This window comes from Nansenia antarctica (assembly GCF_963989245.1).
Source record: "Nansenia antarctica genome assembly, chromosome: 5".
In the NCBI taxonomy this organism is placed as follows: domain Eukaryota; kingdom Metazoa; phylum Chordata; class Actinopteri; order Argentiniformes; family Microstomatidae; genus Nansenia; species Nansenia antarctica.
Window position 1 is genome coordinate 51,193,268 of NC_137690.1, and position 14,082 is coordinate 51,207,349.

General features: G+C 41.3%; 1 protein-coding gene across 2 annotated transcripts in view; it reads left to right on the forward strand.

Annotated features, from left to right (window-relative positions):
* Positions 1-6,337: 6,337 nt before the first annotated feature.
* The window catches only part of thrb (thyroid hormone receptor beta), a 77,693-nt gene continuing 69,948 nt past the window's right edge, over positions 6,338-14,082 (forward strand). For both annotated transcript variants that reach the window (XM_080532993.1, XM_080532995.1), the window contains exon 1: positions 6,338-6,475. The gene's annotated coding sequence lies outside the window, so the exon portion shown is untranslated. The remainder of the gene's footprint in view (positions 6,476-14,082) is intronic.

Below are 14,082 nucleotides of genomic sequence, written 5' to 3' on the forward strand. Positions count from 1 at the left end.
GGAGAATATAATGTGCACGCAGAGCGCGCCGGAAAAAATTGCCTTCAACCTTCAACTTACCACCACCTTAAAGCGGACAAAAGGCACTGGAGAACACATATACATTCACACCCTTTAATGAAGCAAACTAATTGTGGTGGTTCTGGGCACAGAGGGAGGTCAGCACACGTAGCTCCCCCTGTCAGTCACCATCATTTATATTTGTATAGAATTACATAATTGATGGGCTGAGGCTAGTTATGTTACAGTATGTATATCAGGGCAGACTCTGTGCTCACCACTTATATTGTATTTAGAGTCTTGTCCTGTGTTATATGACGATATATTACATGTATTGTTGGCCTGTGTATAGTACTGTGAAATCAAATCCCCCCTGGGACATTAAACAAACTTAGTTAGTTAGCGTTACATCTTAGGATAGATTTGAGTCATATTCTGTATACATACAGACTACCATAAGGGCATACTTAATATGGTTACTCCATGTTTACTAGCTGTAACATTAACGTTACATCATTCTTTTTCACTTGTTACTCAGTCAACCAGAGATATCAAAGACTATCAGCCTGTTATTCACTTTATTTGTACAAGTATTATCCTTTGTTTGATTTTTTACCATGTACCGTAACAGTACCTGGTGTTTCATTTTCATTATAACATAACGTTATGTTATGATAGCCAGCTAGCATTAGCAAACCGGAAAAGTAGTGTCAGTGAGTCAGTCACCTTTCTAATAAGATTCACAAACCTGAAACATCATCTACAGTATGTCATCACTGCTGGTGACGTCATTGTTGTCAGCTGCTGATACTGCTGCTGCAACAGTTCTTGGCGCTTGTTTTGTTGAAAACAACTTTGGGATATCCATCCTTACAATTCCTTCGAGAGAGAGACTTCGGAAGAGACTCCGGTACTGCACGTTACTCACGAGAGTTTTTATTTTTATTTTTTTTTATTTATTTTTTTTAAAGTAAAACATTCGGGGCTTTTCAGAAAACATCCGGGGCTTGAGCCCAAGTAGCCACCCCCTAGCGCTGCCCACGGCCATACTAGCCTGAATACGCCCGATCTCGTATCTCGAATACGCGGTGCTGTAAGCTTTTCGTTCCTCCGCGTTACCGAGGAGAGGCGCTTGCAGCGGCCGAGGAGAGTGCACTCTTTCCGGATAGACATTTATGCATGCTCTCAGGGTTCGAAACATAACTTCCCGGGGTGCCAGTGGGTTGGCTCAAAATGACCGTATAGCGATGGTGGAGTTAGCAAAGTAGTATTGTGTTTTTACCACCTTCCTAGCCGGTGTTATTCACGGACAAATACGGTGCCCGGGGCACACTCTTTGCGGGTTAATAACGTCGCTTTAGCGGGGCTTATGGTGAAAATTCAAATGTGTCCGACAGGGGAGAGGGGCGGGATCGTAAATCACTTTGAATGGAGTCGATTGGAGACCCCCATCGATGTCGACACTGCTCGGAGTGAATTTAAGCATTTTTTTATTTTTTTATTTGTTTTTCTGATTTTATCCCTTTTTCACCCAATTTGGTAGCCAATTGAACCCAACCTAGCATCCAATTATCCCCTGCCTATTGCGAAGGATCCGCCGCACGACCCCGTGGCCGGCAGTCCCAGAAGAGGCCGCCAGGCAGACTAGCTGACTGGCTCCTCGAGCCCAGCACCTGTTATTCCGGCACCCCGGGGGCGCTGTTGCGCGACGGATCCTTGAATTTAAGCATTTGACGCATGTTGAACTCCCTGTTCATTGAGTTTACTCCCGGTTCACTTCTCGGGTGGCACCACGGTGGTTCAGTTCACTCACTCGACAGAAATATCGTAACATAATTACAACACGTTGTAAAATGATTTGGGGGGCCAACATCTTTAGCTAGCTCAAGTAACTAGCTTACTAAGCACTACAACCAACTTGTCCGTCTGAAGCTACAATACTGGGATCATTCGTGATTGGGCTATAAACAGTCAAATACTAGGTGAACATGTGTGTAAGACACAAATAAACTTGGATTTCATGCATTTCAAGTGGCATATTTGTAATCATGACGATGTAGTCATGTCTAAGAATGCATTTCACCATGTTAATGTTAATTATTGTTAATACATGTTAATTCCCAGTATAGTGAAAATACCACCGCTCATCCGTGATCAGACTTAGCTGGGGTGCTGTAGCTGAAGAGTATCAAATAGAGTGCAAAAAAGCAGCATCTGCACACTCAAATATGTGCAAAAAACGATGTTTATTGCAAGCTTTCGGTCCCCAGGCTATCGGACAATGTAAACAAAAGCTGTATGACAAGTTTGTATGACGCAGTTTGACAAGGCTGAAAGCGCACAGGGTTGCCAGATGGGATTGACAATTTACAGCCTAAACTTTCTATAACCTCAAAATCAAGTAGCCCATTCGGCGGTAACCCGCCTCATCTGGCAACCCTGGACGCAACTCTGCAACCCTGGACGCGAAATGCATTTTGGGAAATAGGACGTGAGCTAGTGTCCATCGTAACCGACTTCAATTTTCCAGGAAGTAACTGCTCGCCTACTAAATTTCTCGCATACTCAAATCTCGCATACTGTACAGTTCGAACGTACTACATACTCAAAATCTACATCATATCTAGTATGAGTAGTATGCTAGTACGCTATTCCGAACACAGCCTAAAGCGGGGTACACACATAAGGATTTTCTGCGATTTCTGCGATTTTCGGATAGCTGAAAACAACAGAAAACGCCCGATTATCAGATGGCTCTTAACATTTTCCTATAACAAAATCCTGTGGTGTGAGGTGTGTTAAGAGTCAATCAATTGTCAATTGTCAATTGTCTCTCCCGACAACCTGCTCGGAAAATGGGCGTGGCCGGCAATCGTAAATGTGAAATGTGTTCAATACTTACGTCCAGAAATCATAGGGTTGCCAGATTGTTTGGTGGAATTAGCGGTTTTAGACTGTGGTTAGGGTGGAAAATGTCATTCCCATCTGGCAACCCTGCTCGCCAATCAAGAAGCGAGCTGACTTCTTCTTTTCGTTATTCTGCACTTTATTTGCCCTGTCGCACATGGTTGTCTCGTACAGGTCAGTCAGGGTACTACATTAGATAACAATAATAATAATAACTTTATTTGTATAGCGCTTTTCCTGCAAACGTTGCGGCTCAAAGTGCTTTAATCATTATATAATCTTAATTTAATTATTTTGTATTTTTTTATATTAAAAGGATGGGTTCACGCGAGATTTCTGGCTTGGGGAACGAGACTCTAGACTAGAGAGTCCGGAATAGGCTAGGTGCACGATCTCCCTACTTCCTGAAAGGCACCTGGCATGAACATATCCTGTCTCACTCTATTGGTTTAATTGATTAATCAGCTGTGCGGTAAACTGTTGGAACACACAGTGCACAGCTGATTAATCAATTAAACCAATAGAGTGAGACAGGATATGTTCATGCCAGGTGCCTTTCAGGAAGTAGGGAGATCGTGCACCTAGCCTATCTGTCGTTCCCCAAGCCCATTTTCCGAGCAGGTTGTCGGGAGAGTTGATTGCACAATTGAAGAGAATTGACTCTTAACACACCTCACACCACAGGATTTTGTTATAGGAAAATGTTAAGATCCATCTGATAATCGGGCGTTTTCTGTCGTTTTCAGACATCCGAAAATCGCCCTGAAAATCCTTATGTGTGTACCCCGCATTAGTCAAGCAGCATAAACAACATGGCCACTCCAACCAATGAGCTTTAATGAGGGTGTGTCCTATTACCTCTTGCCAAAGAGCTCCCATCAAATGATATTGGGGCCATAGCTGACATACTGCCTTAATGAGTGGAGGGGCATCAGGTGTGTTGCGTCTTAATTGACCACACCTGAGTCTAATTGGTTGTCTACTATAAATGGAGGTTGTGTCAAGTGTTTGGGGAGCTTTTTTGGAAGTCGGAGGAAGCTGATGCTGTGCTTCCAGTTTGCAGTTGTATCCAATTTGTTCAGAAATAAATATGTGTATCGATTTTGTTGTATCAGTCCAGTCATTTGTTATTGTCATAGTCTGGGACACAGATGGTCTGTCTGATTAAATATCCACTGATCTCAAGAGTGTGAGTGCGTCACAGACACATAATCTGACAAAATCTGAGAATGGAACACATGTATTCATAACTGAATTCAGATCAGATTGTCAGTTTGGTCACACTCACCAAATTTGAGACTAATTCATTGAAATTAGTAGACATCCCCAAATGTGCTGGGTATTACTAAACACACAGACCATTTAGGGTAATCTACTGCTCTCATCTTGACTGGTTTTGATAAATGTGACTGTGGCCAGCTGCAAAACTGCTAAAATCAGCATAAATCTTATGCTTTCAGTTATAAATTTCAGATGTTGTCACTTCTGTGTGCCCACGCCAGTTTGTGTGTTTCCATTGTTCTAAATTCTTAGAACATCTGAACTGTGTGCAACTCAGGCTTTAATGTGCACATAATATATCAAGCGTAATTGCATTTCTTAGCAAATTCCCAAAGTGGCCAAGAAATAACAGTCATTTATTTGAGCTACATACCTCAAGCCAGAGTTGGCCAATAAGCAAACTGACCATCCAGTCAAAAATCCCTCACATTCAGACCTACACTGGCCTAGTAGCAATGGGAACATATGAGCTAATCAGCCCATACAGTACCAGATCTGGTCCATGTGGAAAGTTCCAACTCTCATCTAGCACTGGTCCCCCACATTAAGACCAAAAGTGGCCCAGTAACAACAAGAAGGTATCAGGGCCAGATATCACATCTCGGATCTGGCCGATGAGCAAAATGCTAACTCTAACCCAGTCAGAGGAGGCTGGTGAGGTAGAAATCGGAAGACTGCAGGACAGGCTCATTGTAATGCATGGAATGGAATCAGGAATGGTATCAAACACACATGTTTGATACCATTCCTGATTCCATTCCATGCATTACAATGAGCCTGTCCTGCAGTTTATGAATAAATGAATAAAATGTGTTATCGGTGATGATTTATGTTTTACAGAACACATTATGAAAACCATATACTTTAGAGGTTTTCAAGCTGCTTTAGATTTTGTTGTTTCTTACTCAAATATTTTGACTGAGTTGTCACATTGGGTGTTAGATAACTTCACAGACTGAATAAAGAAATTACTGGTGGCAATAGTGTAGAATAGAGGGCATCTGTTTCCAACCCAAACGTCCTCTCTGTGCAACTGATACTTTTCCAGAATTGATCTGCATCACTGAAAGCACGACAGCACACTTGAAGTGCTCCCAGGTCAAACATCACTGCAATGTATAGGCTCCTATATCAGAGAACAGACAACCACAACTGATCAGCTCCAAGTATGGCTGATATGTGGCATATTGTTATTGACAGAAAATGCAGAAATACACCACAATGAATTTATGGGGGGAGCTACATTCAGTACTAATGTCCAAACTCATAAAAAGATAATTGGATTGAATGTAACAGCTGAGTGAAAGTATTGGCTTGTTGATGTCGGTTAACATCCAAAGATGTTCTGCTATTCTTTTATGCAGAACAGCAGGGCATTAAAGACACAATAAGGATTTGATAGCCAATAGACAGATAGACAGAACAATGACCATTGTTCTTTGAGAACATATTTCTACATACTGTCCTACCTCATCAAAACCATGTCTTTGAAAACAAACCATGTAGGCTATAGTGTTGAAATCTGTTTAAACATAACATATTTACATTACACATGTGCACATTATTTGTACTGGTATACAGGGTGGTCTATGTTAAATATAATTGTATGGCAAGCTACCAGGTTTAAATATCCACTAATTCTAACCAGTCAAAGTATGAAAGGTGGAGTAATTATATTATTACAAAGGATCTACGGTTTAGTCAAGACTATGAGGAAGAAAAATAGCTCGAGGGGATGCTTTACATTTAGACGGGCAGCATGCAGTGCTCCTAAATGTAATTTTTCAAAAAATAATGGCAATACTGTAGGCGTATAATGTAAATGAATATGTCAAATAAAAGTAAAATGTTAAAGGTTACTCCGGAGTAGCCTAGGACACAGACAGGCACAAACTGTCAATAATTAGGTCTGTGCTGTTCTGCAGATTTCGCAGATCTAAAACAATCTGAGCAATTTCTGTTTCATTTTTGCAGCAGAGATGAAGGGGCGAGGCATTTGAGGTTCGTGACAGCGCGTTGGAGCTCGCTGATTCCCCATAGCGATCAATCTGTGTGCTGCAATTGTCAGTTCAGTAGGTTTTTCCCGGGTCCATGTTGAAGTTTATCTATCTCGACTCTCTCGCGTAGCTACTCGCTTCGTTGGGTCATTCCAGGGCACACGTTGCATCCGTTCAACGTCCTGCTCTCAGGTACCAAGACAAAGTGTACCCGTAGGAAGCCGCTTGGAGAGAATGCACCCGCGGTGTGTCGGGAAATAACGTTTGCGTGTGTGCGAGCTGCGGATGTGGTATGTAGCCTTTCATACTTTGAGGCTTTGAAACGTCAATATGTCGGTAGCCTTGCATACTTTAAGGCTTTGAAACGTCAATATTTCGGTACGCTAAAATGTTGTCGAATGAAATTAGTCGGTGTAAATACTTTCCTGCGCTCTTGCCTGCATTAGTGATTTGTGTTTCATAACGACACTCTCACTTTTGAAGCCTCTTTTCTGGAATTTTTATTTATTTTTTGGGTCATGAGCACACTTGAATAAGTGATTGTTAATGGCCGTCTGATATCAAGGTTAGGCAATGTAGGCGGATGTGAATCATTTTGGAGCAGATAGGTGTTGTTTCTAATGTATTTTGCGGTCCATTCTTAGCAATTGTTATGAACCTTGCATGTCAAAGATAGGCTGTTTTAATATTGTGAATCGTTCTCAGTCTTTTGAACACAGCCTATGCCCAAAAACTCTACAGTGCGTTATGGAATTCATAGAGCCGGAGAACATCTGGATACCCAAAATGTAACTTTTATCAAGCGAATCGGGTCAATAAATAGCAGTTGTGTAATATTTGTGTTTGTTAACTTGTAGCCTATGTTTTAACTTGCTAATAGGAAAACACATACGTGTCTGCTCACAGTGTAATAGGGCCCAATTATGGAGTCTTTGACGTGTACGTGATTGCATATAAGTGGCCATAAGCCAAAATAGGCTTACGTAAAGTGTTGAAATGAATGAAGAGAAATGAATGAAGAGACATCTTATAAGATTTGACACATGACGCATGCAGCCTAATGATTAGGTTAAATGAATAGGGCTACAGTTTGTTGCAGCCTAATCTCTTTTACCAGACACTTACAGTAGTAAAGCCTGCTCGACTGGATGCAGACTTATTCTATGGAAAGTTGATACGTAATTTGCCACACCCTTTGGCATAGTAGTTTACATGTTAAGGGAGAGTTATTGCTTTAGTTCATGAGGAAATAGATTGTTGTCACTCTACTGAGCTCTGGTTTTGATTGTACACGTGGTGATAACGCCTGGATTCCCCTCGGGACCAATAAAGTACCTATCTATCTATCATTCTATCAATCTATCCATCTATCTATCTATCTATCTATCTATCTATCTATCTATCTATATGTCTATCTGTCTGTCTGTCTGTCTATAAAAACTCACCATGTTCTGAAGTTTGCCGACTAGGCTGTCACATGACAGCATGGACAGGGTATACTACCTACTTGACATCATCGGGGAATTTCAGTAATAGATGTTTGTTACAACATGTTACTTTCGTTCTGGAAAGTCTGAATTTCAAGTCACTCTTTACTGGATAGTCTGCTGTAAATTGTTACAGTAATGTCATTTCGATCTGATGAAAAATGTTTTATGATATTATGTGAGTGAAAGTGCTTTGGACATAATTGTCCCTCCTGAGATTCCGTAGATAGCATTTCGGTACATACACTGTATCAGAATTCTCTGCGATTCTGCCATTCTGCTGAGGGTATTTCAGGTCAACTGACTGTCTACGCAATGACGCCGGGTGAAAAATGTATGTCAATTTGCAAGCTGTTGAGAAAAGCAAGAGCTGAAGAGCTGAAGTTGTAAGTAGCCAACAATAACTACACCGATTGGATATGCATTAAGATATAATGTTGTCATCTGATACGAGCGGTTTAATTTAAATTAATGAGCTTGCTGGAAATGTAGCCTATTATGCACACTTGCATGCTGAATTACGTAAATAGCCTGTCCGCTGAACTCACTGCTCCCTCTGTTGAACTTTCTATGACACGAATTTGTAGCCCTTCAGTGCCTGGATAATTTGCTATATTGACATTACGTTTGTCGTTTTATTACACATGTTGATGCATTCTACAGAACATATAGAAGTAGCCTACAGTATTTGCTGTAATCCTTATTTAAACCCGTAACCCTGATTTTAAACTGAATAAAATGTCCCCCTGCAGACCTCACAAGATTGTATTGGGGTGGGGTGGGAGACTGTGGGGGAATTATGGGTCTACATGCATACTGGCTCTTGGTCAGTAGGTTGTCTGCCTAATTGTGTCAGGTAATACACACTAACTGAAATCAATGCATCAATGCACACACACACACACACACACACACACACACACACACACACACACACACACACACACACACACACACACACACACACACAAACACACACACAAACACACACACACACACACACACACACACACACACACACACACACACACACACACACACACACACACACACACACACACACACACTAATGTGCCTGTAATGTCAAAAGCAGATTCAATTAAGCATGGGGAGGTCATTAACACATTATTAAATACGTAAATAAATAATAAACATTCCATACATCCGTGTAGTCCTTTATATTTCTTCCTGACACATAGACTATCAATATAATGCATAACATGTTAACAAATGTGTTGCTATGCATGTGTAAAATTGTGCACATTTCAGGACAGGGGTTGTTTCAGCTATTACTGTACTAAAATGCTTTTAAACAAATGAAGAAAGCAATCTAACATGAGCTGCTGGATATTGTTACTTAAAACTTGATAGTTGGAAACTTTTCTCTCATTGCTGTGGCATGTATTCACCACCACAATGTTACTTAACCATAGGTATATGGGGGGTGGGTGACCTTCTAGGAGGGCACTTTGTGAGTGGCAGGGCAAAGGGGCGGTGTGTGTATATCCCAGGGAAACACATTAAATTACCAGGAATCCAATTCTTCTATGCTTAAATTCCCTTGAAATTCTGAAATGCAAAAGTTTCAAATACAATGCTTTTATTCTGAAATGCAACACTGTTCAGACGCAGTGTAAATTCCAGAATCTCATTAGCGTCTCTTGGTCGTCTGGTTGGTTACTTTATTTCCTAGCCATTGAGTGCGATTATCTAGAGGTTACATCTTCAGGTCTGATTCTCTCACCTGTAAAACACGCCCATTAACAGTGATGTTACCTGACGGCACGCCATCCCTTTAACAAGATTATTCAATTTCCATTCATTAAAACACTGATTTCTCTATTGACTTCAATTGAAAATACTTGAATGGTGAGTAGCAGTCTCTCAAAGCTACTTCTGGTATGAGCTTTGGTTCTTGCTGTACACTGCCATAGACTTGTAGAGGAAGTGGAAAGAGTCATTGTCATTAAGAATGTGCCTCAGTGTGCTCATGACTGTACTTCAGTGTCTTCCAAGGAACACTGTAATGTCCTCCCTCCCCAAGGAACACTGTAATGTCGTCCCCCCCACAAGGAGCACTGTAATTGGAACAAGCTGCATGCTGACATAATACTCTAACAATTATTGGTGGTGATGGTGAAGAACGACATATGAAATTGTAAATCTTTGGTGGAATTCCCCCTTTTAATGTGTAACTGTGAACCTAGGTCCTCAGATACCTTAATGTTTGTTGAATGTCCCTTTTTGCTGCTGTTCTGTGTCCTGTCATCATGGACCACCCATGGCCTGTACCGTATCGTGACCACATCCGGGTGTTTGCTAGGAAAGCTGGTTCGATCATCTGAGTATGTGGCCTTGGGGCCTTGTGGGAACTGGGCACAACAGTTTTATCACCCTGTTTTGCTTTTGAGTTTAATGCGATAACTGAGTCAACATAATTGGATTTGTATGGGGCATTGCGTGGTATGCTACCAAGAGGTACGTTTTGAAAGGTCTGCCCTTTGGAACGCTGCATGCATTGTGTCCAGAATGATTTCAGTGTAATCCTATGAGAGAAAAGCCGGAGCAAATCGGGTGCTACAGTACATGGTTGGTTATTATTCTAGCATTTACCTTTCAGCTCCTTGTCCACGAAAGAGGTTAAAATATAGAATAGTAATATTATAATAGTGTTGATTCAGTAATATTATTGGCATAGGGGCTGGTCACCATGTAAGGTGTTCAACGCTTAAAAGCTAGACTCTGGGATGTGATGTCATGCTGTGAAAACAGAGCAACTTTCAATTGATGAGTTCAGAGCAACTTTCAATTGATGAATTCTAAACGAATTCATCATCCTATCCAGCAAGCATGAAGCATTCTTGTGGTGATTTTATGGGTAGACGTGTTGAGTTGACACTGTCAGATTGAATTGACAGCCCTATGTAGAGGAGGGATGGCAGCGTTGATCTATCACTACACTGAACAAGTTGTTCTCCATGTGACATGCCCTTTTTTTTCTCTTTTCCTTTTTCTTTCTTAACGTTTATTTGTGCTTTCATCTTCCAGGCTTTGGTTTTTCTCGTGGCGTAGTTTTGTTTTTCTTGTGGACTTGTTTTCCATAAATCACATTGTGTTATATTTTTCCCTGAAACAGCAGCTGGCTTGGGGAAATAAAAAAAATCTGGTTAAGGTTTTCTTTCTGCAACACATATACAATAGATGTCTCTATAAAGACATTCTACATATAACTGGTGAAATTGCTTTACCTTGTTCTATGTATTTCTTCCTTTGTTATTGATTCGTCACACCAAATTATTGAATGTGAACTATAGAAGTGATTGATACTGAATGCTAAAACGTATGTTTTTTTGTTTGTTTGTTATTTTACAAAGATATCATTGTGAAATGGGACAAACATACTTGTTCATTCGTTGTTCTAAATCTCAGTCACTACGTGAGCGCTTACTTCTCTCACTCAGTCAGCTTGGCTGCCAGCTGCTGTCGCGCCTTTTCAACACACACACACACACACACACACACACACACACACACACACACACACACACACACTTGACCCTCCCTCCGCACTACTCACCCACCCACCCACTCATTCAGCTTCCTGCACAGCCTGACAGTCTCAAGCAGCAGGTCACAGTGGAATGAATTTTATTTTTGAAAGACAAATGATGTGGCGGCAACAGTCGCCCAAAAACCTGCCACCCGCAACCTAGTTTTCAAAGTAGCCCAATCTGTGTGGAAACCACGGCATGTTCTCAGTATTGGATCGGTGCATCTCTGGTCTTAAGTAAGTAAGTCATAGTTTTACCAAAAAAGCCTATATTGTTTTTTTTGGTTGAATAGTTTTTATTGATTTTTCAACCGAACCAACACACATTCACTTGCAGCATATAGTGGAAATTACACTGTACAAAAGTATAGGTCAGCAGCACTGTCAAAATAATTACATTTATGAAGGGTATCCCCCCCTCCCCCCACCCAGCTCACCCCAACCCTCCCCTCTTGTTCGTTTTAGTCCAAATCTTCACCAGAATGATAGTCCTTTGAGGCATTTGGCTAACACAAGCCTATTGTAAACAAGGCTTGCCATTTAGACTGAAAGGACTGCCGCTTCTCATTGATTTTCAGTGAACAAAGTAACCCTCAGTGACCCTAAGCCAATCAGGGCATTTACATTTACATTTTTGGCATTGAGCAGACGCCTTTATCCAAAGCAACTTCCAATACATTTGCCTAAGTACCTGAATCATCTATCCATCAGTCATCGCAAGAAAAAGTAATCTATGCTCGGGCCAGGGGCCATTGGCAGTCATAATGATAGAATAGTGATGGATATATATATATAATTTTTTTTTTAGCTGCATGTAAAAAACAAATGAATACCAAAACAACCATAAAACATATAATCAGTCATCCAAATTCAAGTTACAGTAGTCATCATCTTATGCATAACACAGTAAGTCATAAAGCAGCTAGCCAACAATGAGACACATTCCTCCCTCCGTACTGATTTTCCGCCGTCGGGAAAAACATGGCCAAATCAAAACCGCCAAGACAGACAAGCCACATGTGTAATACTTGTCCCATTCCAATTACGCCACGCTAAACTTTACTCATAGCAAGGTTATTGATTGATTGATTGTTGTGAAGCGTGTTTAGTTGTGAAATTATATTACAGCAATAAAGATATTGCTGCTGCTTTAAGCATTACATCATGTTAGCACGAGAAGGGCAGTCGGTGTGTGTTTGTTTCTTTTTTCTCTTTCTATACGGCTACTGTAGCTAGCTAAACATGTCCCAGTGTCGCTGATTAGCCTTGCTCGTTGCATATGCAGTTTTATTCATTTAATAAACACCGGCGCCTGCACTTGGCGGGTGTAATGGCTAAATCACCTGTGTGGCAGGAATGATACCTTATCCACAGTATGACACTGGTAATACTGTAACCGCCATCAGCCCAACCTTCTCAGGTTGAACACTCAACAACAGTTTTGTACATGTTGTTCTCCTGGTGAAGAAGCTTTATTAAATGTCAGATTCAGCATGTCTGTATAGTGCAGCACTGTATACTGGCTTGGCCACTAAAAACACTGTTGACTGGCTTGTAGCCTAGAGGGTTTTTTTAATGAATGATGCAGCAATAAATAGATTTTGGGTAGATGGCAAACACGCTGCTACAGGTAGGAGCACTTTGGTATGTAGAGATGGGCCCACAGAAGGGCCTAGAAGGCCCGATACCCTCCTTCCTGAGAAGTGTCTCCTTCCTGAGAAGTGTCTCCTTCCTGAGATAAGGGGGCCATGGGGTTGGGATGGTGTGTACAACCTGGCTGTTAAGGGTTTGGCATAGGAGACATTCAGTGAATTAATGTCCAGTTGTGTTGGCGTAACAGGGTAACTTTAGGGCCATTGGTTTCTGCACAGACGGAGCCGTCAGATGTGACAGATGATGCAACAAACAGCATGGTACACACACACACACACACACACACACACACACACACACACACAAGAAACAGAACAGTACAAACACACACAACAAACACACACAACAAACAGCACAGTACACACACACACACACACACACATACAGCACAGTACACACACACAACAAACAGCACAGTACACACATACACACACACAGCACAGTACACACACTCACACACACACACACACAACAAACAGCACAGTACACACACACACACGCTGGCAAATCACAGTGGTGTAAAGGGGCGACCAAGAACCTCAGCCTGACAGCTGAGAAATCCAACGGTGTTGTGTTCATGTGTTATGGGTATCTGAATAGCCCTGTTTCTTCTCAGTCCAGGACAACAGGGCAGCTTGGCAGCGAGCGAAAACCGCCCTAGCAGCTCTGGAGCATCTGCAATACTTTAACACAACTGTGATAGCCAGACCCAGGTTGTCAAAAACGTCACCCCTAATGATTTAGACCATCTATCAACATCACTGAAAAATGCAAAGAGAGGCTAAGAAGTCTTAGTTCTTCTGACAATTTCTTGTTTTTTTATTTCTTTTTCTGCCAGATACATATTACATGTTACAGAACAAAAATGCTGATGATGATTAAATCTCTGGTTTTCTTAACATCAGTAGTGAGATGGAGGGTGGGGGTGGGGTCTTGAGACAAGGCTTTCTTGTTTCTACTTCTTATTTTTCTGCCAATATAGTGCTATGATGATGCATATATTACTGACCTTACTGACCTGAATTCGCTATGTTCAGCAGTTTTGTTGGGGCGTAAATAAAAAAAAGAAGTAATTCTTCCTTCTTTTAGCACTGTGACTGCCAATGGCCGCTGGTCCTAGCATAGATTACTTTTTCTTATGATGCCTGATGGATAGATGATTCACTTACTTAGACAAATTAATTTGTTGTAAGTCGCTTAGGATAAA